Genomic DNA, 24,572 nt, shown 5'->3' with positions numbered 1-24,572 from the left:
ACATAAAAGTCAGGAGTTTAAGCTCTTCAGGGAGAAAAATATTTTTTTACATGTGCGTTTTGTTACTTCCTAGTAGTGTAATTTAGGTATAGTTCTTAAATACTGATGGTCTCATTTTCCTTATATGTAAGATGGGGATTATAATAGCAACTAATTTATACTTTAATTGTGTAAATAAAATTATGTATATAATGTGCCTAGTACAGTGCTTGACACATGTTAACAATTCTACACATTTAGTTATTTCTATAATCACCTACAGTGCAAAACCATAAATACAGGATTGTCATTTTTCTGGAGAGGTAGTAAGAGAGAGCTTAAGTTTCCAAAGTGAGTAAATAAGGTCTGGTTTTGATATAAATATATTGGTAGTAGCCTGATAATAAGAACGAACCCTAGGCTGGGCATGGTGGTTCATGCCTATAATTCCAGCACTTTGGGAGGCCGAGGTGGGTGGATCACCTGAGGTTGCGAGTTTGAGACCAGCCTGACCAACATAGAGAAACCCCATCTCGACTAAAGATACAAAAAATTAGCCAGGCATGGTGGCATATGCCTGTAATCCCAGCTACTCGGGAGACCGAGGAGGGAGAACTGCTTCAACCTGGGAAGCGGAGGTTGCGGTGAGCAGAGATCGTGCCATTGCACTCCAGCCTGGGCAACAAGAGTGAAACTCCATCTCAAATAAATAAATAAATAAATAAAAGAACGAACCCTAAAATCAAGTAGACAAGAGGACGGTTGAGGAGGCTGATGAAATAATTTGCTATATTGCACGGGGAGTAACCATGTCACAGCAATGGTGTCACATTTCTTTGATTGAATCAGGGCATCACAGATAAGAACAAAGGGACTAAATAGATTAGAGATAGTTAAATACATACATTCATGCATATATACATGCATATATAGATTTTTTAACTACTAAACATAAATCAGATGATCTTAAAAGTGAAGGAAGAATATGGTTATATGAAGAGTTTCTCAAGGAATTTTCAACAATATAAATCATTTTGTTATTGAAACAGGATCACTATTGCCTCTCTTTTTTAAACAAAGATCTGTAACTGAAGCCTTTATGCTTGAAATTGATTTTCTATCTAGTTTTTAGAAATTGAGAAAAATATTTATTGTGAAATATTAAGGTGTCTCAAGCAACTTTACCTTTGAAAACAATTTTGTGTGGCCTTCAAACGTAATTGGTACTTTATTTTGGTTAAATATTTACTAGTTGATTCAAGGATCAAGTGACTATGTTCTACATTTTAGAAGCAAATAGGAATCCATTGATCATGAGCCCTAAAGAAATGCTATTGATGTGACAATGTTTGAAAGAGAAAAATGTTACTGGTGTCCATCATTACACAGAGAAAATAAATAAAGATTTATATAATTATCTCATTAATTTAGATTACACTTGTGTTAATTGAAAACACTCCTAAGTACTAAATTATAGAGTTATGAAACAGATTAATTAAAGAGTGATTATTTTCAATGTGAAATGATTCCTCTGAATACAAAATTGATTCATTTAATTAAAGTCCTTCTATTGTTTTAAATTGCTTATTTACCAACAAATAAATACTAACAAAAAGACTGAGCTAAAAATACTGAAAAATAGTTAAGTGTTACTGGAACTTGTGAAAATAGATACAACTAAAATTATACAATCAAGGCTTGGCATGGTGGCTCAAGCCTCTAATCCCAGCACTTTGGGAGGCCTAGGCAGTTGGATTGCCTGAACTCAGGAGTTTGAGGCCATCCTGGGCAGCATAATGGGAGCTTATCTCTACAAAACATAAAAAAGAAAAAAAAATACCCTGGACATGGTGGTGCATGCTTGTTGTCCCAGCTACTTGGGGAGATGAGGTGGGAGGATTGCTTAAGGCCAGGAGGTGGAGATTGCAATGAACTGTGATTATGCCACTGCACTTCAGCCTGAGTGACAGAGCAAGACCCTGTTTCAATACATACATGCATACATACATACATACATACATACATACATATTATACCATCAGTCAATGGTAAAATGTAACTGAGTTTACAAAGTTCAGCATTAACTTAAGAAATTTCTAAATATGACTGCATAAATGTAGATCTTGTTTATTTTCTTTATTTTTGGTCTCTTGATTCTGCTATGTATAGAATCTCTGCTTAGTCTCACCTACTTATTAAAATGTCCTTTAATAACAAATGAGCCTTGTTTTATACTTTTGGAGTCAATTTTACTTAATATGGTAGATTTGTTCATGATAAAAACTCAATTTTATTTACATTAACACTCACTCTCAAACTCCATTCAAAGTGTAGTTCAATTTGTTTATATTTCAGTGGGCTTCAGGTGGTCTATGCTTCATGACCCATGAGTTCCCATCCTGGTGCTGGGGCAGGGAAGAGTCAGAGGGGATGGAGCTCCATAAGTGGCCGCCTGTGGCCAGTTTTCTTCTGTGACTAAGGCTGACTGATGAGCTCTCTGCTGGCTTTCATGATGGCATACTTCAGGAGGTTCTTCTGAAGTCTGTGGGGGGCCTCCTCTACTAATGTTTCTTGATACAGAAAATGGAACTCTATTTTGGCTTCTTGCTGCTATTCTTTTTCCTCTCCAGCTCTCAGCAAATGAGGTACATCTGACATACAATACAATACATGCATACATACATACATTCATATATGAATGCATACATGGATAGATTTTTTTAAACTACTTAACAAAAATCAGATGATCAATGGAAGTGAAGAATATGGCTATATAGTCTTTCAAGGAAGACACATATTCACTAACTTGGTGAATGCTTCTTTTTGAAGTGTCAACAAGACTTCTCAAGCCCACTTACCTCCCATGGTGAGCTCATATCAGGAAAAATTCACATTGTGGAAATGTAAAGTGTGAAACTGCTGCAAAGTCTCTCCATATCTTTTCCTGTGTGCAGGCACTGGAGATCAAGACCACTGTCTAGACACACATCCAATCAGAGAATTAGATTTTCCCGAGATTTACAGTAAATTTATTGGAATATTGGCCAGTTAGCTTTAGGAAATAGAAGCATCCCTCATTCAGAAAGAGGAGAAAGAAACCTCTTTACAAATACTTCAATTGCCCGACATGTCAATATACCCTTTTTGTTCTTCTTTTATTGTTGATGAGAACAATAGTTATATTAATCTGTATAGATGTTGATATGGTTTGACTCTCTGTACCCACCCAAATCTCACCTTGAACTGTAATAATCCCCACGTGTCAAGAGCAGGACCAATTGGAGGTAATTGAATCGTGGAGGTGGTTTCCCCCATACTGTTCTCCTTGTAGTGAATAGGTCTCACGAGATCTCATGGTTTTATAAATGGGAGGTCCCCTGCACAAGCTCTCTTTCTTGCTGCCATGTAAGACCTCTCTTGCTTCCCCTTCATCTTTCGCCATGATTGTGAGGCCTCCCCAGCCATGGGGAACTGTGAGTCCATTAAAACTCTTTCCTTTATAAATTATCCAGTCTTGGGTATGTCTCTATTAGCAGTGTGAGACCAGACTAATACTGATCCTAGGAAATCGTAGAGGTAGGTGGCAGGCCTTGACTGCTAAAAGATCATGTAACCTAAAATGTGTAAAAAGAGTGTTTTTTTCCCGCTAATTTAGACTCTAGCTCCATTTTCAAGACTATAGAAATATCTGAATCCTAAAACAACTTTCTGTCTCTCTTCGTCTGTGTATGTGTGTGTGTGTGTTCCTGCGCACGTGTGTGTTTCTATCTGAAATATTTTATTTTAATTATGGCTTCATTAGATGACTAGATCAATAACTCGATAACCTCTGTATCACCTATATTTACCTCCATGGCTATCTGAACAGATATATAAAAAGAAAGATAACTTTACTAGAAGAAGCCCACATGAAACTGGGCTTAATAATTTTCTAGTGAGAATTTTAATGAAAGAGGTTTAAGTTTTAAAGCTGAATAATATTTTATTGTATATTTATTACACTTTCTTTATCCACTAATGTGTCACAGAACATTTAGATTGCTTTCATATCTTGGCTATTGTGAATAATAATGCAATGAACATGGGAGTGCAGATATCTCTTTAAGATATTGATTTTCTTTCTTTTGAATGTATACCCAGGAGTGGAATTTCTAGATCATATAGTACTTCTATTTTTAAGTTTTTGAGGACCCTCCATACGTTTTCACAGGAGCTGCACCATTTTCCATTCCCACAAACGGTGTACAGGCTTCTGATTTCTCCATATCCTCAACCTAGAGGATATTATACTAAGTGAAAAAAGACAGTTTTAGAAGGACAAATGCTACATGATTCCACTTACATAAGATATTTAAAATAGTCAAATTCATAGAAGCAGAAAATAGAGCGGTAGTTGCTAGAAACTGGAGACGGGGGTATGGGATGTTGTCCAATGGATTTAAAGCTTCAGTTATGCATGATGAGTAATTTCTGGAGATCTGCTGTACCACTTAGTATGTAGACTTCAACAACTGTATTGTGCATTTAAATTTTTACCATAAGAAATTAATAAAACCGTACGAAAAAACCAAAGAAGCACAAGGAAAGTTTTGGAGATGATGTGTATTCATTACCTTGATTGTGTTGATGGTTTCACAGGTATATGCATATGTCCAAACTCATCAAACTGTGTGCAATAAATATGTGCACTTTTTGCATATCATTTATACCTCAATAGAGCTGTTTAAAAATATAATGAAAAAAGCAACATTCTACTTCCCCTCTTCTGGATTTTAATAATAGACTTTGGCTTTTGTTCCTATGAGAAGGAGAGTGGTTTGGTCTCTGCTCAACCGCCTGCATCATGATTTTGTGATGGTTCCCAGTGGCAATTCTCAGTTTCCAACTATGTTTTTAAATAATTGCTGTTAGTGAAAATATCTCTTTTCAGAAGCACAGCATCTGTGGTGAGCACATCCATATCATTTCACACAAATTCCAGAAACCGCAATTTTTATAACAATGATAATAAATCTAAGCATTCCTGTAAGTGGCAATCATGAAGTTTTCCATACTTACTTGGAATCTCTCACCATTCTGAACAGCAATTGAAACTATCACTAAACATCTGAGAAATCACTGTCCCCTAGTTTTCTTTATGCCCTCATGCCCATTCCATCAGTAAATATATAATTTCTGCATCTTCTTTCTCCCCTCAAATTCTAATTGTTCCTGTCTCCCAGATCTTTCACTTTGCTCTTAAGGTATTCTTGTTCTCACACCAAACTTTCCTGTCTTCAACTGTCATATGTGTTGCAATAACTTAGCACATCAAATATTTAGCCCATACACATTTGTGCTCCAGGTCCACATAGATATCAACTCCTCCCAAAAATTAACAGATCAACTCTCAGCACCTAGAGAGTTTTTCTGTGGTTCTTTTTTTCAGTGTTGAGATCCACCTCAAACTTTTAAATTACCTCTGCACCTGCTTATTCACCAAGTTCTTCAGATTCTGATACCACACCATTCTAAGCCATTGTTTTCTTTGCATTCTGTCTCTAATTCACCTTTTATTACCCTTGACCTGAATTATTCCTTTAGGTCTTTCTTTATAAGATATGCCACATACTACTCCCTTATCCCCTAGTGAGCAAATCTCCACAATTCTGCAAGAATGTTTCTGCCACAACGCATATCTAATAGTTAAAATAATCTCTTTACATTATCATTTTTCAAAAACATTTTGTTAGGTTCATAATTTTTAACTTACTACACTAAGCCCAAATCAAACTTTTTTATATTTGTAAAAGCGACTATGACTATGTCAATAATGTAGATTTTAAGATATGAATTTTTTAATATTTCTTCTTCGTTACATCTTAATCACCAATACTTTCATCTATTATGCTCATTTATTTGACATTTTGAACATTTCTAAAATAAAAGAATATATATATTATAAATTTAAGATATGTTCATTTTAAACATTACACAAAGATATAAACTAGGAAATTTTGACGTGAATACAACACATAATTGGCATAATTCTTAAAACTGTAATAAGCTCTATGGAAATTTACAGTGAATACATTGAAAGTTTCATTTATTTGTGTATCATAGATGCAATATACAAGTTAATTTTTCCATATATACTTGTATAATTTAATATTTTCTGGGATGAGAATATATGTTGAAAATAATTGCTAATTATTTAAAATAAAACAAATCCTGTTGTTACTAATATTTGTTCTAATGCATGCATGGAATTTTTTAAAAATGGGAAATCTGTTGAGGTAAAATTATGCATGTTGTGAAAACCACATCCTGAACTGCACAAATCAAACTTCAAAATGAAAAATGTAGTATATCCATTTATTTATCATTGCATTTATACCTAACTGCTTCTATTGGTAATGATATTAATATTCTATAAATACCAGAAAAAATGATAAATAAGAGCTAAGAGCTAACTTTTGGTTCAAAGGACAAGAATTTAAATTTTGCGTATGTAAAAAACGTGCACTGAAAGATTGTAATTACCTGTAAAAAAATAACCTAGATATCTTTTTGTTAATAAAGAATATAAAAACAACACCACAGCAACAAAACTTAGATGACTATATTTTGATTGTGTGAATAGATATCGCTTTGGGTGAACCCTGGTCTAAGTTGTCTCACTACATCAATATTCATATATGTAATTTTTTCCATATTTAACAGTAGTACTTATGACATTTATTTTATCACTATTTATTAAATGTCTGTTGAAACCTAGAAGTTTTCATGGATATGAAAATGATAAAACTGTGGTCTTTCACCTTCTTGAGCTAAAAATACAAACCTTCAAGCCTGAGAGTGTAAAGCAGCCATTTACAGGTTGAGGTACAACACACAGTGAGAAAAACAGCTTTACTGTATACAGAGTAAACAGGCAACAAATCTGCAAATACTTACCTTTGAGATTTAAAAAGGCAGGGAGGGGTAGAGGTAAGGATTACAGAGAAGCATAAGGACACTTTTGGAGGTGATTGTGGAGATGGTTTCAGGATGTGTGTGTGTGTGTGTGTGTGGAACACTTCTTAGATTTGTTAAATTGTGCACTTTAAATGTTTGCAGTTTATTAAATGCCAATTACACTGAAACTGTTTTTGCAAAAGCTGGCATTTCTGTCTCCATGTTGCAATGGGCATTATGGGTCAACAAAGTATCCTAAGGTATCAGGGTCTGTATTAGTCTCTTTTTTTTGGTATTATCCTAGAACCAAAAGAGAGTATGTATTTTGGAATATATAAGTGAGCTCCAATTCCTGATATTGGTAATAAACTTTCCCCATCACTAATTTCTGTGAAAATGTTACTGTTATATACATTAATATGATAATATAGATACATTTTTAATGATAACTTACCAGGTACAAGAAACTACAAAGATAGTATTTTTATGATAGATAAGTCATATCCCTACTCTGAATTAGTTTAGAATGAAAGTAGGTCAGGGGTTCGAGAACATTCTGAGAACATAGCGAAACCCCGTCTCTACTAAAAATACAAAAATTAGCTGGGTGTAGTGGTTCACGCCTGTAATCCCAGCTACTCCAGAGCCCAAGGCAGAAGAATCGCTTTGAATCCAGGAGGCAGAGGTTGCAGTGAACCGAAGTCACAACATTACACTCCAGAAGGGGCAACAAGAGTGAAAATCTGTCTCAAAAGAAAAAGAAAAAGAAAAAGAATTAAAGTTTCCTTTTTAACAAAATAGCTAGGTAAATGTAGAATGAAAAGGGGTATATTACTCTGTGTTCTCCAGAGAAACAGAACCAATAAGAATTATATACAGATATATATCATAATTTATATATATATAAACACACACACATATCTTCAGTATATATATATGTGTGTGTGTGTATGTGTGTGTGTGTGCACATGTATGGATTTTTTATAACCAGTTTACTCACATGATTATGGAGGATGGCAAGTCCAAATCTATAGAACCAATCTGTAGTCCCAGTTTGAATCCAAAGGTTGGCAGGTTGCTGGAGAACCAGGAAGAACCAATGTCCTAGGTTGAATGAGGAGAATTCTTTAGGCAGTAAAATTCCCTGTTATTCAGGGGAGATTCAAGCATTGTTCTATTTGGCCTTCAGAAGATTGGATGAGGCGCACCCACAATATGAAGGGCAATTTACTTTACTCAGTCTATTGACTTAAACCTTGATATCATACAAAAATACCCTCACAAAAACACGCAGAATAATGTTTGACCAAATATCTGAGCACCGTGTGCCCCATTCAAATTGACACATAAAATTAACTCTCACAAGAGATCATCTTGGTTTCAATTTCTCTAACAGATCTTTATGTGCTTTTAAAAGTGTATTGGTTGATAGTTGCAATAAAACTGTTAATAAAAGTAGTTCGTGTAAAATATTGTATCAGTAAAATCTAGTATCAATAAAAATGTGTAGAAATGAAAAAGTGCAGTAAATTTGCAGAAAATAGTTTCATTACGTACTTGTTCATCTCATGCCTACTTTTAAGCAGCTGTAGTCTTAAGACACTTGGTAATGCCATGTAATTTCCAATGCTGGCTTATTTGCTGACACTAAATCTCTGTGTGGCAAGGACAGGATGAGAGTTTAAGAAATCTTGAGCATGATGGCTTTTCCAATGAATATCAATTGGAGAAACACCTGTGGTCAGACACTTTGGGCTGATCCCCTAAGGGAATGGGAAATAAATTACTCCAGTTCAAGGTGGGCTTTGATTTTGCTATTGCACGTTGCATCTGTCTTACAATTCTTTTAGAAGGATTTATATTTAATGTTTGATATAACCTTAAACTTTTTATGCACTATTTTTATCTGTATGCTTTCTCTATATATTTTTTCATAATTTTAAATGTTAAGCATTAAACATGAAACTCCATATGAGAATTCATTACATGCAGACCTAGACTACAAGAAGTATTAATGTCACCAGATTTTACTTAAACCCAAGGAAGGATAACATTTAAGTATGGGTGTAAATGTGTAAAGTATCATGTAAGGACAAAAGACTATACCATCAATTATAACATTGATTTATGGGGCAATAACAGATGTGCATGTACAATATTTTGTAAAACTTCCCCCAAATAACAGGGAATAAGTGGATGTGGCTGTGTACTCAGCTTTCATTTATCTGAAGATGTATTATTTTCCTCATTTTTTTCCAGAGTAATTTCACTGGTTATAAAATTTGAGTTGACAGTTGTGTGTGTGTATGTGTGCGCAAGTTTGTGTGTGCATGTGTTTGTGTGTATTCTCTCCCAGCATTGGGAGCATTTATAGCTGCCAGCATTGGGAGCAGGTATAGCTGTCATTCCATTGTTTTCTCACCTTCCATTGCTTCCTGGGAAGTTGGTCAACATTCATATATTTGTTAAACTACATATAACATGTCTCTTTTCCATAGCTGTTTTCAAGATTTTCTTTTTACTTTTTGTTTTTCTCATTTAATTCTGATGTTTTATGGAGTGATCCTATTTGATTTTACACTGCTTGCTGCTTAGGCTTGACTGGGCTTTCTGGGTCTTCCATTTAACATATTGATATGGTTTGGATCTGTGTTCCCACCAAAATCTCATGTCAAATTGGAGGAGGGGCCTGGTAGGAGCTGACTGGATCACTGGGGCAGATTTTATTATAGTGAGTGAGTTCTCATGAGATCTGTTGGTTTAAATGTGTGTAGCACTTCCCCCTTCTCTCTCTCTCTATCACCATGTGAAGACGGTGCTCCTTTCCCCTTCACCTTCTTCCATGGCAAGTTTCCTGAGGCCTCTCAATCATACTTCCTGTTAAGCCTGCATAACTGTGAATCAATTAAACCTATTTTCTTCTTAAATTACCCAGTCTCAGGTAGTTCTTTATAGCAGTGTGAGAACAGCCTAATACAGAAAATTGGTACCAAAAAAGTGGGGCACCTCTATAAAGGTACCTGAAAATGTGGAAATGACTTTGGAACTGGGTAAGAGGCAGAGGTTCAAGCAATTTAGAGGGCTCAGAAGAAGTCAGGAAGATGTCAGAAAGTTTGGAACTTCCTAGGGACTTACTGATTAGTTTTGACCAAAATGCTGATAGTAGTATGGACAAGAAGTCCAGGCTGAGGTGGTCTCGGATGGGGATGAGGAACTTATTGGGAACTGATGTGGTCTCAGATGGGGATGAGGAACTTATTGGGAACTAGTGTAAAGGTTACTCTCGCTATGCTTTAGCAAGGAGACTGGTGGCATTCTGCCCCTGGCCTACCGATCTTTGGAACTTTGAACTTGAGAGAGACAATTTAGGATATCTGGCAGAAGAAATTTCTAAGCAGCAAAGCATCAGGATGTAACCTAGCTGTTTCTAAAAGTGTATGCTCATATGTGTGAACAAAGAGTTCATCTGACACTAGAACTTATATTTAAAAGAAAAGCAGAACATAAAAGTTTGGGAAATTTGCAGCCTGACCATGTAGTAGAAAATCAAAACCCGTTTTCTGAAGAGAAATTCAAGCCTGCTTCAAAAATTTGCGTAAGTAAAGAGGAGCAGAATGTTAATAGCCAAGATAAGGAGAAAAATGTTTCCAGGGCATTTCAGAGACCTTCACAACAGCCCCTCCCATTACAGGCCCAAAGGCTTAGGAGGAAAAATGGTTTTGTGGGCCAGGACCAGGGCCCAGCTATTCAGTGCAGCCTCGGGACACGGTGCTGTGGGTCCCAGCCACTCCAGCTCCAGCCATGGCTAAAAGGGGGCAAGGTACAGCAAGGGCCATGGCTTCAGAGGTTGCAAGCCCCAAGCAGCTTCCATGTGATTTTGGGCCTGCGGGTATCCAGAAGGCAAGAATTTAGGTTTGGGAACCTCTGCTTAGATTTCAGAGGATGCCTGGATGTCCAGGCAGAAGTCTTCTGCAGGGATGGAGCACTCATGGAGAAACCCTATTAGGGCAGTGTGAAGGGGAAATGTGGGGTTGGAGCCCCTGCACAGAGTCCCCATTGGGGAATTGCCTAGTGGAGCTATGAGAAGAGGGCCACTGTCCTCCAGACCCCAGAATGGTAGATCCATCAACAGCTTGCACTGTGTGCCTAGAAAAGCCACAGGCAGTTTGCACCAGGCTGCGAAAGCTGTGGTATGGGTGGTATCCTGCAGAGCCACAGAAGCAGAGCTGCCCAAAACCTTGGGAGCCCACCTCTTGCATCAGCATGCCCTGGATATAAGATTTAAGAATTTCCCTGCTGGATTTCAGACTTTCATGGGTCCTATAGCCCCTTTGTTTTGGCCAATTTCTCCCATTTAGAATGGGAGCATTTACTCAATGCCTGTAACCCCATTGTATCTTGGAAGTAAGTAAATAGTTTTAATTTTACAGGCTCATAGGTGGAAGAGACTTACCTTGTCTCAGATAAGATTTTGGAATGTAGACTTTTGAGTTAATGTTGAAATGAGTTAAGACTGTGGGACTGTTGAGAAGGAATAATTGCATTTTGCAATGTGAGAAGGGCATGAGATTTAGGAGAGGCCAGTGGCAGAATGACAAGGTTTAGATTTGTGTCCCTTCCTAAATGATCATGTCAGATTGGAAGAGGGGCCTTGTGGGAGGTGATTGGATCAGGGGAGTGGGTTTTCCCCTTGCTCTTCTAATGATAGTGAGTGAGTTCTCACAAGATTTGATTGTTTAAAAGTATGTGGCACTTCCTCCTTCACTGTCTCTCCTGCACCATGTGAAGAAGGTTCTTGCTTTTCCTTCACCTTTGCCATGATTGTAAGTTTCCTAAGACCTCCCAGTCAGGCTTCCTATTAAGCCTGTAGAACTGTGAGTCAATTAAACCTCTTTTCTGCTTAAATTATCCAGTTTCAGGTACTTCTTTATAGCAGTGTGAGAATGGACTAATACACATATATATGTTTTTTAATGTAGGAATGTTCAGATTATTATTTCTTCAACTATTTGTGTTGCTGTATTCTCATTTTATTTTGTTTCTAAACAAATGTTTGTTTCATTTTATTTTGTTTCTAGACAAATTTTGTTTAAATAGTATACGGTTTTATGTGTATATATCACTTGACATTATCTTCCATTTCAAAAATTTTTGTTTATCTATTTTTTAAATATTGTGTCACTGTGAATAACTCTGCATGCTAATTTCAAAATATGGGCTATCATATGGTTGGTTTCTATTGTTTATTTTTTTTTTACTTTTGGTGGTGGTTGTTCTAGATATGAGTCAGCTTTCCTTCTTAATATGCTTACTTAGCAAATCACATTTCCTTAAAATCAGATATCTTGATAGTCATCATAGACAATGGGTAAGAATTATTTTAATCTCAATGAAAATGTTGGATGAATCATATTTCTTTAGACATATGATAAAAATATGTGGACAAATCATTAATAACATTTGCCTATTTATTCTGTGTGTTCATATATGAGAAATCTTACAAAATGTAGAAGCATTTGCCATTGAATTTTTGTGTTATTGGACATAAACCTTGCAGATCACAATTATCTGGATGGATAAAGATGAAGAAACAGTTTGTTTCTAAAGAGATATTTAAGTGGACAACAAAATTATTTTCTGATACTATCTTAATTATATAAGTTACAATAATTAATTCCCACTCTTACCTCACTTTCACCCCACTCCAGCCACTCATACATACAACTCTTAATCACACCAGCGCTGCTGAAAATATATATACTCTGAAAATGGAAGCACAAAATCATGCATGATTTGCAAAAAAACAGGCAAGAGAGAAACTTATTAGATCAAGGAGATTATCCTATGAATTCTTATTTATTTCCACAAAAAATATACTAGATATAAGTTTAGGTAGCAAAAATAATCAAGGAATAATTTTATAGTGCATTGTGAGAAAATATTCTAAATTTATCATTTTTAGAGAATGTATTAAATATTTTGAAAGTGTACTTGGTAGCAATATTATTGAATACAAAGTATTCAAACAAATATCCTATTTGGAAAGCTTAATTATTATGTCAATATTGTGGTTTAAATACAATGTTGTCCTTCCCTTGGCACCTGCCAATCTCTGACCCATTCTTCCTCTATTGTGAGTGAAGGGCTCACTGGGCAACTCTCCCAGCCTTTGCTGGAGAGCTTCCGGGATTTCTCTAAATGACTTCGTGTCTTTTTGCCACCCAGCTTCCTCATTACTCCTTTCTAATAGTAATGTATCACATTACTATTACTCATTTCTAATAGTAATGTATCACATTACTATTACCACAATTAATATGACTGGGTTACTCAATGTAAAATGTATATTGAGATTTACAAAAAATTCTGTATCTTGACATTAATTTGTATGTTGAAATTAGTATATCTTTTTGTTTTTCCTAATAAAAAGCAAATATGAGGCAATTATTAGTGCGTGATATATATTAATATGAAAATTCAGCTTATAATTATTCTATGTTTCTACCATACTTCTCTTTGGCAGCGTTTACATATATTTATCAAGCAGAAAAAAGAGACAGTAATATTTCCAAAATTCACAAAGTCAGTTAATCCCTTACAATTACGGCAGAAACTTAATTGAACAACTGAGGTTTCCTCAGGATTAAAAAGCCAAGAAGTGTTTGGTTTCTTCATTGCAGAAAAATTTCTACTTTCTGCCTCAATTTAAGATATCAACATTAAAAATTAAAAAAACAAAATTTTGATAATATAAAATATAATATTTGTCACAATTCTAACATTAAGTTATAAATGGCTATCACATTTTTCTATGAGGTTTAAAACCTCCCTGATGCTATGAAGATGCCTGTTTAATGTCAATTAAAATAAATAATCCTAATTATGATCCTAATTACTTTCCCATTCTTAAGTAGTCTAGGACGTTTGCTTGCTGTAAGTACTAATGTACCAGAGAAATCATTAGTTAGAATTTAAGTAGTAAACACGGGCAAAAATAAGACCTTCACAGATATATTTCTGTTTATGGCTATTTATGGTATAAGTTAAAATAAGATTAAGTGTAATTATACCAATTATCTCTGAATTTTTTTCTTTGAGAAAAAAGGAATGCTGTAACAAAATTGAAAAAGAGAAATTGTGTTAAAATAAGCCTTGGTTTGGTATATTTTAAGATATACAAATAAACAATAACATTCAAAATTAGTTAAGTACTTGACTCATAAATTTCACAAATTGTGGTTTTTAATAGACATGACATCCATCCAATATTTTTAATTGAAGAGTTATATGTAGCCACTCCAAGAAAAATTTGTACTGAGAAAATCTACTATATTTGATCTAGATTTAAATGTAACCCAGTAAGGCAGAAATGTCCTACTTTTAAGTAAAATTTATCTTGCACAATAATCTAAATCCATACTATGAATAATTTTTCTAACAGTGATATTTTAGTTTCTATATCTGTATAAAGTAGATGGAAGTGAGCACAAGGCACTAATTTATAAACATTAAATTTATGATTAGAATTGAGCATTGCAAAATAATGCTAGGACTCATATTGATAATTAAGACTGCCAAAATTATTATTTCTGCTATTATTCCTTATAACACATATGAAATACTGCTCTTATTCTAGGCAACTTCTTTCTGAAAAATATCTGAATATTTTAAAGGAAGCTATTCTATTCTTCAAGATACTGGTCATTATCACAGTGTTTCTACTGAGAGAAATTGTATCTTTCTAATGTTTTAATGTTTTAACACTGGAAATACCCAATTATTAAAAACCTGTTGTTAAAAATTATTTAATATATTTAATGCTGTTTAATTTTAATTTTATCCAGTAACTCACACATTAATATGTACATGTTGAATATTTTTTGAATTTTGCTAATTAAGAATGCCAAATTAATATTTCCACTGTGATTCTTTATAAAACAAATGTTAAATATTCTCTTATACCACGTGCCCTCTTCCCCAAAATATCTTCATGTAAAGCAGTTAATCCTGGCTAACAGCTACTATATATGGACTTTACAGCCCAATGGTCTCAGAGTTGTTGAATTTCTCCTGTGAAGTTTGTGTCCAAAATCTCAAAAAGATCTAAGTGCGCAAAGCTGGTCCAAAACACTCCAAGTGTCCAAAAGGTCCAGGCAAAAGGAGTTTGGGCTTTTCTCACTTAGCTTCGGAAGGCACATAGCACCATTTTTGCCATATTTAATTATTTGAAGTATTCATAAATTTACCCAGGTTCAGCAACGGGAGATTGGGTACCGCTTTTCGGGGAGGAGTTGTAAATTGACATTGTAGACGATCATGCAGAATGGGTGATACTGTTGAGGTCAATTTTTGAAAATGCAGTTCTGCCACATGAATATAACAGCTTTCAAACCAGTTTATGAAAAGACTAGTGTGTGAGAGTCTATGTCATACTTATTATCAATTCACTTGACAGAGTGGGAGAGATGGGGAAAAGACAAGAGCATAACTTGATAAACTCAAGTGATCAGTATCTGTTTCTTAAAATAACTCTTATGGTTATTCACAGTGATGATAGGGCTTTGTATGAAATTGACAAGTTTGTAAAGAATGATTTCAATTTGATATTTGTTTTAACATATCGAGATATATATATATATATTTTTCTTTTTTTAGACACAAGGTCTCCCTTTGTCGCCCAGGCTGCAGTGCATGCAGTGTGAACGTCATACACCTGTGCAGCCTAGAACTCCTAGGCTCAAGTAATTCTCCTGCCTTAGCCACCCAAGCAGCTGGGATTAATGGTGTAACCCATGGTCCGGGGCTAAATTTTCAAGATTTAAGTTAACTGAAAAACTTTGATGGACATTGTATTAGTCATGGTTCTCTTAGAGGAACGGAACTAATAGGATATACATATATATACATATACACACATACATATACACATATATATATACACAGTAATATATATATACACATCTTATATATATTGGATGAATAATATATATACATCTAATATGAATATTTATAAAAAGAAAAAATATTAACTTTGTTCAAAAAACCCTATTCTAATTTTAACCTATTGTATGCATTATTAATACTTGCTCATATATTCAATTGGAAAGTGAGATTCCAGAGATTTAATCTAAAAATCTTCTTTCTTCATATATGTATACATAAAGGGGAGTTAATAAGTATTAACTTACACAATCACAAGGTCCCACAATAGGCCGTCTGCTGAGGAGCAAGGAGAGCCAGTATGAGCCCCAAAACTGAAGAACTTGAAGTCCGATGTCTGAGGGCGGGAAGCATCCAGCAGAGGAGAAAGATATAGGCTGGGGGCTAGGCCTGTCTCTCACTTCACATTTTTCTGTCTGCTTTATATTCACTGACTGCTGATTAGATGTTGCCCAACCGATTAAGGGTAGGTCTGCCTTCCCCAGTCCACTGACTCAGATGTTAATCTCCTTTGGCAACACCCTCGCAGACACACCCAGGATCAATATTGCATCCTTCAGTCCAATCAAGTTGACAGTATTAACCATCACAGATGTAAAATATTTTAAATCTTGAAATCATGTTAGAAAAACACAAAAGGAGAAAGTTTTAGAGAACTCCATGTAGGGAGATTTAAACCACACCTTTTGTTTTGGAGAAAGACAATGACAGAATGTCCATCACTTCAGTAAAAGATCTGTTTTCAAAAGCAGGGGTTATGAGAACAATACTGGAAAAATTCTAGGTTTTTTTTTTGTTTGTTTTGTTTTGTTTTTTTTAAGATAGAATCTCGCTCTGTCACCAGGCTGGAGTGCAGTGGCACGATCTCGGCTCACTGCAACTTCTGACTCCCTGGTTCAAGCGATTCTCCTGCTTCAGCCTCCCGAGTAGCTGGAATTACAGGCAAGCTCCACTATGCCCAGATGATTTTTATATTTTTAGTGGAGACTACGTTTCACCATGTTGGCCAGGATGGTCTGGATCTCTTGACCTCATGATCCGCCTGCCTTGGCCTCCCAAAGTGCTGGGATTACAGGCGTGAGCCACTGCGCCCAGCCAAAAATTCTAGTTTTAAGGAGAGACTAATACAATGCAGCAACAATAACAACCAAAAAAAGAGTAAAAGAAAATTGATCTCAAAGAATAATGATTTAGCAGTAGTAACAAATTCTAATAAATATTAGATGAATGTTTAACCCAAATATAAAAAGAAAAAAAATAACTGTTCAAAAGCCCTATTCTAATTTTAACCTATTGCATGTATTATTAATATTTGATTATATATTCCAATGGAAAGCGAGATTCCAGAGATTTAATCTAAAATCTTCATTCTGCATACACACATAAATTTATGGATAATATAAGTACTTGGAGTGTGAGGTGTATAAATTAAAGACAATATACATAAATGGAGAAGAAAGACAAGCAAGAAAAAGTGATAATTTGCTCTGGGTGTCTTGCAATCTTATCTACATCCATTAAATATTGGACCCCTTGAGGCTGGTTACAGCACTGAATGTTTTTTCTCTGCAGAACATGTTCTTTTTTAAACAAACATCTATCATAGGTTGGGTTCCCCAGAAAACAGATTCCGAAATGGAGATTTGGTTGTATTGGGTTAATAGGGAATGTTCCCATGAACAACAGGAAAGGGAGTGCAGGAAAAAAGGATAGAGCAGAGTGAGAAGCAACTATAATCCAATTGCTACAGAAGGCCAACCAGTCTAGTTTGCTTATGGCACTCCCTGTTTTAGTGTTGAAAAGCTTTTTTTCAGGGAAACTCTGTGGTTTGGCTACACCTGAATAGGATCAATCCATGTGCCATGTGAAACTCTGGAGCTGACATGTCGCTTCAGACATGTTCTGAATTAAAATAAGAGGATCCTAATGCCATCCACTAATCAGTTTTTGCAGGTTGATTTTCAGGAAGGGGTATAACTTTGGATGATGTAGATCCCTTCTGCTGAGGGCAATTCAATAATGTCTCAAACAGTTCAAATTCCACATGATTATCACAGAATCCACAAGGCTTCCCCAAACCTGATTTTCTCCTTAACTTGAAGAACAGCACTGTGTACCCTACCTATCTCTTGTGCTCTCCACTTAAAAACTTTCATAAAATCTTGTTATTTTTATTTCTCCAATATCTCTCCAGTTTTTTTTTTTTTTTTCTCTGTCACCCAGGCTGAAGTGCAGTGGTCACTGCAACCTCCGCCTCTTAGCTTCAAGTGATTCTCCTCCTTCAACCTCCCAAGTAGTTGGGATTAAAGGTGCCCACCACCACACCTGGCTCATTTTTGTATTTGTAGTAGAGACGGGGTTTCACCATGTTGGTCAGGCTGGTCTCGAACTCCTGACCTCAGGTGATCTGCCTGCTTTGGCCTCCCAAAGTGCTGGGATTATAGGCGTGAGCCCTCCCGCCTTTTTTTTTTTTTTTTAATCTTTTTTATTTTTTAGACACAAGGAGTCCCTGTGTTCCCCAGGAAGGAGCACAGTTGCATGATTATAGCTCACAGCAGCCTCAAACTCCTGTGCTCAAGCAATTCTCTTCTCCTGCCTCAGCCTCCAGAGTAGCTGGAACTACAGGTGTGTGACACCATTCCATATATTTTTTCTTCTCTTGCTTACTGGGGATTAGGAGAAAACATATTCATTTGAAATCTAAATTCTAGGCTCATGTACCATACAACTGTTTTTCAGATTCTCTTTGACTTTTTATTTATTTATTTATTTATTTTTTGAGGCAGAGTCTCACTCAGTCCCCCATGCTGGAGTGCAGTGGCACAATCTTGGCTCACTGCAACCTCCACCTCCCGTGTTCAAGCAATTATCATGCCTCAGCCTCCCAAGTAGCTGGAATTACAGGCGTGCACCACCACGTCTGTCTAATTTTTGTATTTTTAATAGAGATGGCATTTCACCATGTTGGCCAGGCTGTCCTCGAACTCCTGGCCTCAGGTGATTTGCCTGCCTTGACCTCCCAAACTCTTTGAAGTTTCTTAATACATGAGAATATAAAATAGTAGGAAAACATTTCCTGGAGCTGATTTTCATATCTACATGATCCACTGTTCTCACTAAAGCATTTCCATCATGTTACAATGGAATCTTCTCTTCTCCAGTATGCCTTTGTCAGTGAAAATAAAAAGACTAAACTTCTGACATCATAACGATTACAATGCCGACATTCTGAGCAGAGAGAGAGAGGGTATACAGAGGAAAACTCCAGAGAGCTGACTGGAAGCCGGTTTGATACTGGGGAGTAGGTCTTATTTGCAGGAAGCACCACAGGCCAACAGAGCTATCAGCTCCTTTGAGCATCTGGATGTAAGCAACACACCTTTGCTTCTAAGACTTTATCTTCCTCTCTCTTCTTATGTGTAAATGGCCCATTTTCCATGGTTATTTTGCAGTCCAGAGGCCTCAACACTCCTGAGCCCTTAGAATTGAAGGTGAAGAAATGAACAACTTTTGAGGATGACTAAGGGGAAATTTTTAATTGTGATAAGGGAGGAACTATATTAAACTACTTTAAAACTATTCACTTAGCTAGGTAAGTGAATTACATCGTATTTGTTCCATTGATATCAATCCAGATGTAATAAAATTGTAATATTGCGATATTTAGCAAAATGTCTTCCATTTTGGAATGGGGGAGTATATTATGGCACTTATAAATATTGTGTAATATGCAAAATGTGATCAAAGTCTGTGTTAAATTTTAAAAAACCTGTTAGAAAAAATTATACTCATTTTGGAAAGAAAAAAATTATAAATGGCTTGTTCTACTTTAAGTTATTAGAAGTTTCCCAAATGACAATTACGGTTAACAATTCCCCAAATGTGTCGATTGATACTTACCTATTAAAAGGGGTTTGTAATCTCCTGCTTAAATATGATTTTGAAAATCTAATTAAAATTCTCATGTTTCTGTATTCAGATTTTTCTTTCTTAGTGTAAAAACAGGATACTACTGCTCAGAAAGACAATCTGTTTTATAAATTGGTAATAAAATTTATAATTTATAAATTGGTGAAAAATAAAAAATAGATTATAAAAGATAAAAATCAAATTACTTAAGCTTTTGTATAATGCTTAAAAAATGGGGTAATACATACAAATTCACCAATCTTTTACCTAATGATTTAGATAAGGAACAAATAGTCATATGAAGGCCTCAAATCACCCTTAACTTACTAACTTTGTCAATATTTTATTGAGTATTGTTACACATTTATTTTTCTATGATGTACAAGTTTGTCTGCTTTTACTAGACAGGCTTATTCATATGCTTATTAATTTTTAAAATGTAAAATCAATAGAGCGATTCACAAGATAACATGTATATGTAAATATGTGTGTGCATAAAAGTGTATATGTGACTATGTCTATGTATATGTGGGAATGAATGATACTGTGAAAACTCTATCTCCCAGCCTATTGTTTCATCACCCTTTTTCCCATTTATTCATACTGTATACCTTTTCCCAGTATTCATACTGTATAACTTTTAGAAATTAGTTCTTATATTTATTTAAATTCCAATAAGCAATTTAAAATGAAAAGGTGTAGTGTATTCTTTATTTAATATTTTTAATACAAAGAATACATGTAGAACATATAACTAGCATATAATGTGTATAACACATATTTCTTTTGCAACATGAATTTGTTTTACAATTTAATACAGCCAGGCTAGTAATCCCAAAGGTCTTGATGCTGACATATGAAATCTTTAAACTTTCCTTGTTTATTTTTTAAAAGGAATTAAAACAGAATCCTGATCTTGCAAATAAAAGGGATTATATTTTAAAGTTGAAAGACTTCATGTTTTGTTCTGTTTCAGTTCTTGAATAAGAGTGATACAGAATGTTACTGACTATACTGTCTTATATACAAGCAAACAATATAAGTAATGTTTATTGACTAATTTCAATGTCAGGCATTGTTCTAAGTGCTTTACTTATACTAATTTATTTAACCTTCATAACTCCTTAAGTTAAACTATTTCAATATCTCTCTCTTACAGATAAGGAAATGAAGGCACAAAGAAGTCAAGTGCTTTTCCAATGCCAGAGAAGTAAGAGGTAAGTTATTATACTCTCTGCCCTTCTGGAATTGTTGGATAGGATTCCTTGACTCCACAGAGCTGGTGATAGGCTATTAACTATGGATTTGCAATCAGGTACTAAAAGCTCCCCTTGAACTGGGCTGTCATAATCTTTTTCCCTGTTTTTGACATAATATGCTGTGTTAATTATATGATAACATTGGTGTTAACTGAGAGTAAAATATATCCTTCAAGTTGCTATTCTAAGACTGGTCATAAATTTTTATTGACTCACCCTTTAAGTCAATGATTTTTGGCGACTAATATTACAGATTTGCAGTGGAACTTAATGCCATGCTTACCTACGTTTACCATAGCATTCTGCCTTATGTACAAAGAACAAAAAATGGAAAATTAAAAACTTGATAATTAAACATTGACTAGAAGAATTTCATTCGAAGGTGCTAAAACAAGTTTTGATGAGGGCCCTAATCTTTGAAGATACGGTGATAGGTTTCAAAGTGTAGCTTTGCTGAAACTGCCTTAATTTTTCTTAATACAAAGTAAGCACTTAAAATAAGTTTTACTCTGCAACATGGAAAATGATAGCATGTAAATTTTATAGTTATTTTTTTATTTGATGTTTACAGAATGTTTTAGCAATGACAAGTTGAAGTTTACTTCAAATACATTTGGAATTAGAGCTGATTTACTATAGCTGTATATTTTGAATTACACAGGCAATATATTTCAAGATATAGATATATATTGCCATTGCAATATAGAAACAGATTGCTTATTTTGTCATGGCAGAATTATTTTGCTTTGGGGACAGAATGTTAAATTCTATGAATATTTGTGAAGCCTATTTCTCTACATTGAAGAAAATGTTTCTCCCAAATGTTTTAAATTGAAATGAAATACAATTCCGTCTTCTTCATGTGAGGTACCACTGCTGCATCGGTACATCATACTCAGTAATTCAGGTAGAATAACTTATCTGCCAACTCTAGCACATGGCTCAATCCTGAGTGTGGCAAGGGTCATATCTGAAAAACAGAACGTTCCTTTTCATAACATAAGATCCTCTCAAATTCTCATTAGGTCATACTGCTTGAGGCATTGCCTGCTTTACTGGTTCCTGATCTACAATTTCACCATTAATACTTGAGTACCTTAACTCATTTAGCTCTATTAACAACTCAATGTGATGAATATTGTTTCTCTTCATTTTATAAACGAGGAAACTGGATCATTCGAGCCTAAACAGAGCTAGTAAGTTTCCTTAACCTCTACTTTCTTCATACTTTCATGACCACTGCCTAAGAATAGGTGTAGCAAACATTTATTTTCATCTATTTTGTTGAAATTATGCTACATAAAAATACAACTACAAATTATGATTCTTCATAAAATTATTAACTATCAATTTACTACTTTTTTAGTAGAAAAAAATTGTAAGCAAAAAGCAAAGCAGCTTTTTTTGGAACTTAAATATTAAGAGAAAAAATGATGTAAATAACCCATGTGTATTAGAGCTGCTTGTGCTGGCTTATGAAAGTCAATTGTTAAGTTTTCATAGATTTCATGGGTATGTTTTTAAATACAATCACCTTTTAAAACGAAATCTTATGAATGTGCAATTACACATTATTAAAAACGAAGGTGGCAAATACTCAATATTTGTCATTTTCTCCTAAGTTTACTATGTTAACTATGATCTATGTTTTTAAAGTTATTTGTGCTCATTATGTCTGTAGGGTAAAATACTAAATAATCATGTGTTTCTGCACATCTCTTCTCTGTTTTGTGTTAGGTGACATCATGTTGGTAGATTGAAATTACTCATGATGGGACTATATTTACATCATAGAATTTGACAAATGCTGGAAACAAAAATTTGATTCATTGTTTTGTTGATGCTTAGACTTAAGAAAGTGATGTGAAAATGTTAATAATGCAAATTAAACTTAAAAAGCTGCCAGGTTTGTAGTCATTACATTGTGACTAGTGCACACACATACACACACACACAAAACAAAAATGAGAACATATTCTTCTAGTAGTCAAACATTATCATCTGATTCAGCAAAGAACACATCCATATTCTTGACAAATGAGTGAATTGCCAAAATGCCTTTTTGTGGTTTTACTCTCATCTTACTTGTTAAACAAATAAAATTATCAACTAACATTCATGTTGAAAAAGCATGCTCTCATCAATGATGTGGATGAATGCTGAATTGGATAGTGATTCAGCATCTATTTGTAGTCTGATTTTGTTAAATCACAGTTAAATGGCAAACATAAGTTTGCCTCAGATACAAGAGGTCAGCAAAAATCAATAAAAATGTTCTGTAAAAATCAATTGGCTACATGGAATTGCAATAGAGTATTGTATTTTTATTATTATTTGTAAACTGTGTCCTATATTATATCAGTAAAAATATAATAAACTCAAACGTTTTTTCAAGGTTTACTGTTAAACATTAACCAGCATACCACTGCAAACTCTCACTCAGTAAAGGCTGCAATATAGAAAAGAAATGTGTAGTTTAGGAAATCTTAAGAAAATACTCTCAGCATATAAATCAAAATAACATTGAAATGTTCTAGTATGAATTAGTAATAGGTAAGTGGGAAAAAAAGACTAACCAAATAAAGAAGTTTGAGTTTATTTCAATAACATAATTTTTGTTTATTCGTTTGTTCCTAAGAACAGCTTGGTGATAGGCAGTTTCCTAACCTGGTTTCCAATGATCTCAGCTTCCTGACATTCTAGCCCATGTGTAATATCCTCCCAATGAATATGGACTTCACCTAGTGATGTCTTCCTAAAAAATAGAATATTGCAAAAATGATGGGATGTCACATTTGAGACTAGATTATAAAAGACTAACTTCTATATTGCTTGTACCCTTTCTCTCTCTGTGGTTCTTCTTGGGTGCTTTTTCTGATAAAGCAAGTTGTCATGTTGTGGACTGTTCTATAGAGAGGGTCTCATGGCAAGTAACTGAAGGCAGCAAATGGTCAGTGAGAAAATAAGGCCAACAGTCCAAAAGCATTCAATAAATTGAATTCTGCCAACAATGATATAAGTTAGCTTGGAAGCAGACCATTTCCCACTTAAACGTTCAGATGAGACCACAGCCTTGGTGGACACTGCGCTTGCATCCTGTGAGAGATGCTGGAGAGAGGATTCAGCTAATCTTTGCCCAGATTCCTGGATACAGGAATTTTAATCAATTTTGTTATTTTAAGTAACTTAAATTTGGGATACTTTGTTAAGCTGCAGTATATAACTAGTACAGTTATCATAAAAGTAAAATGTAAATTAACATTTCAAAAATGTGATTGCAATAAAATGAAGAATAAGTCATGATCTCCCCATCCTTAATACTATCCTTATAAGTTACACTGGTCTCAAAATAGGAGAAACTGATTCTCTCAAAATGCTCTTTGAATTTTATAACACCTAGTTTTAAAGTCTTCCCTTTGTATCTAAGATATTTCTAGTGATGTTTCCACATAGGCATAAGGATATTATAAAAATATTAGTTCTTACATTTTTTTACATGACAAAGCCAAACAAAGAAATAAAATCATTTTAATGGTATGTAATCTGGAA

The 24,572-nt window shown here is 34.7% G+C and overlaps 1 long non-coding RNA gene across 1 annotated transcript in view; it reads left to right on the top strand.

Moving 5' to 3' along the window:
* LOC112206075 (uncharacterized) overlaps positions 1-23,603 on the top strand; it is a 426,849-nt gene extending 403,246 nt beyond the window's left edge. Inside the window, exon 5 of the long non-coding RNA XR_002940257.3 lies at positions 20,924-23,603. This is a non-coding gene — a long non-coding RNA (uncharacterized LOC112206075). The remainder of the gene's footprint in view (positions 1-20,923) is intronic.
* Positions 23,604-24,572: the final 969 nt, after the last annotated feature.

The sequence above is a fragment of the Pan troglodytes genome, chromosome 1 (genome assembly GCF_028858775.2).
Source record: "Pan troglodytes isolate AG18354 chromosome 1, NHGRI_mPanTro3-v2.0_pri, whole genome shotgun sequence".
NCBI classification, from domain to species: Eukaryota; Metazoa; Chordata; class Mammalia; order Primates; family Hominidae; genus Pan; species Pan troglodytes.
The sequence above is the reverse complement of the archived record's forward strand: the minus strand, read 5'-3'. Positions and strand labels throughout refer to the sequence as shown.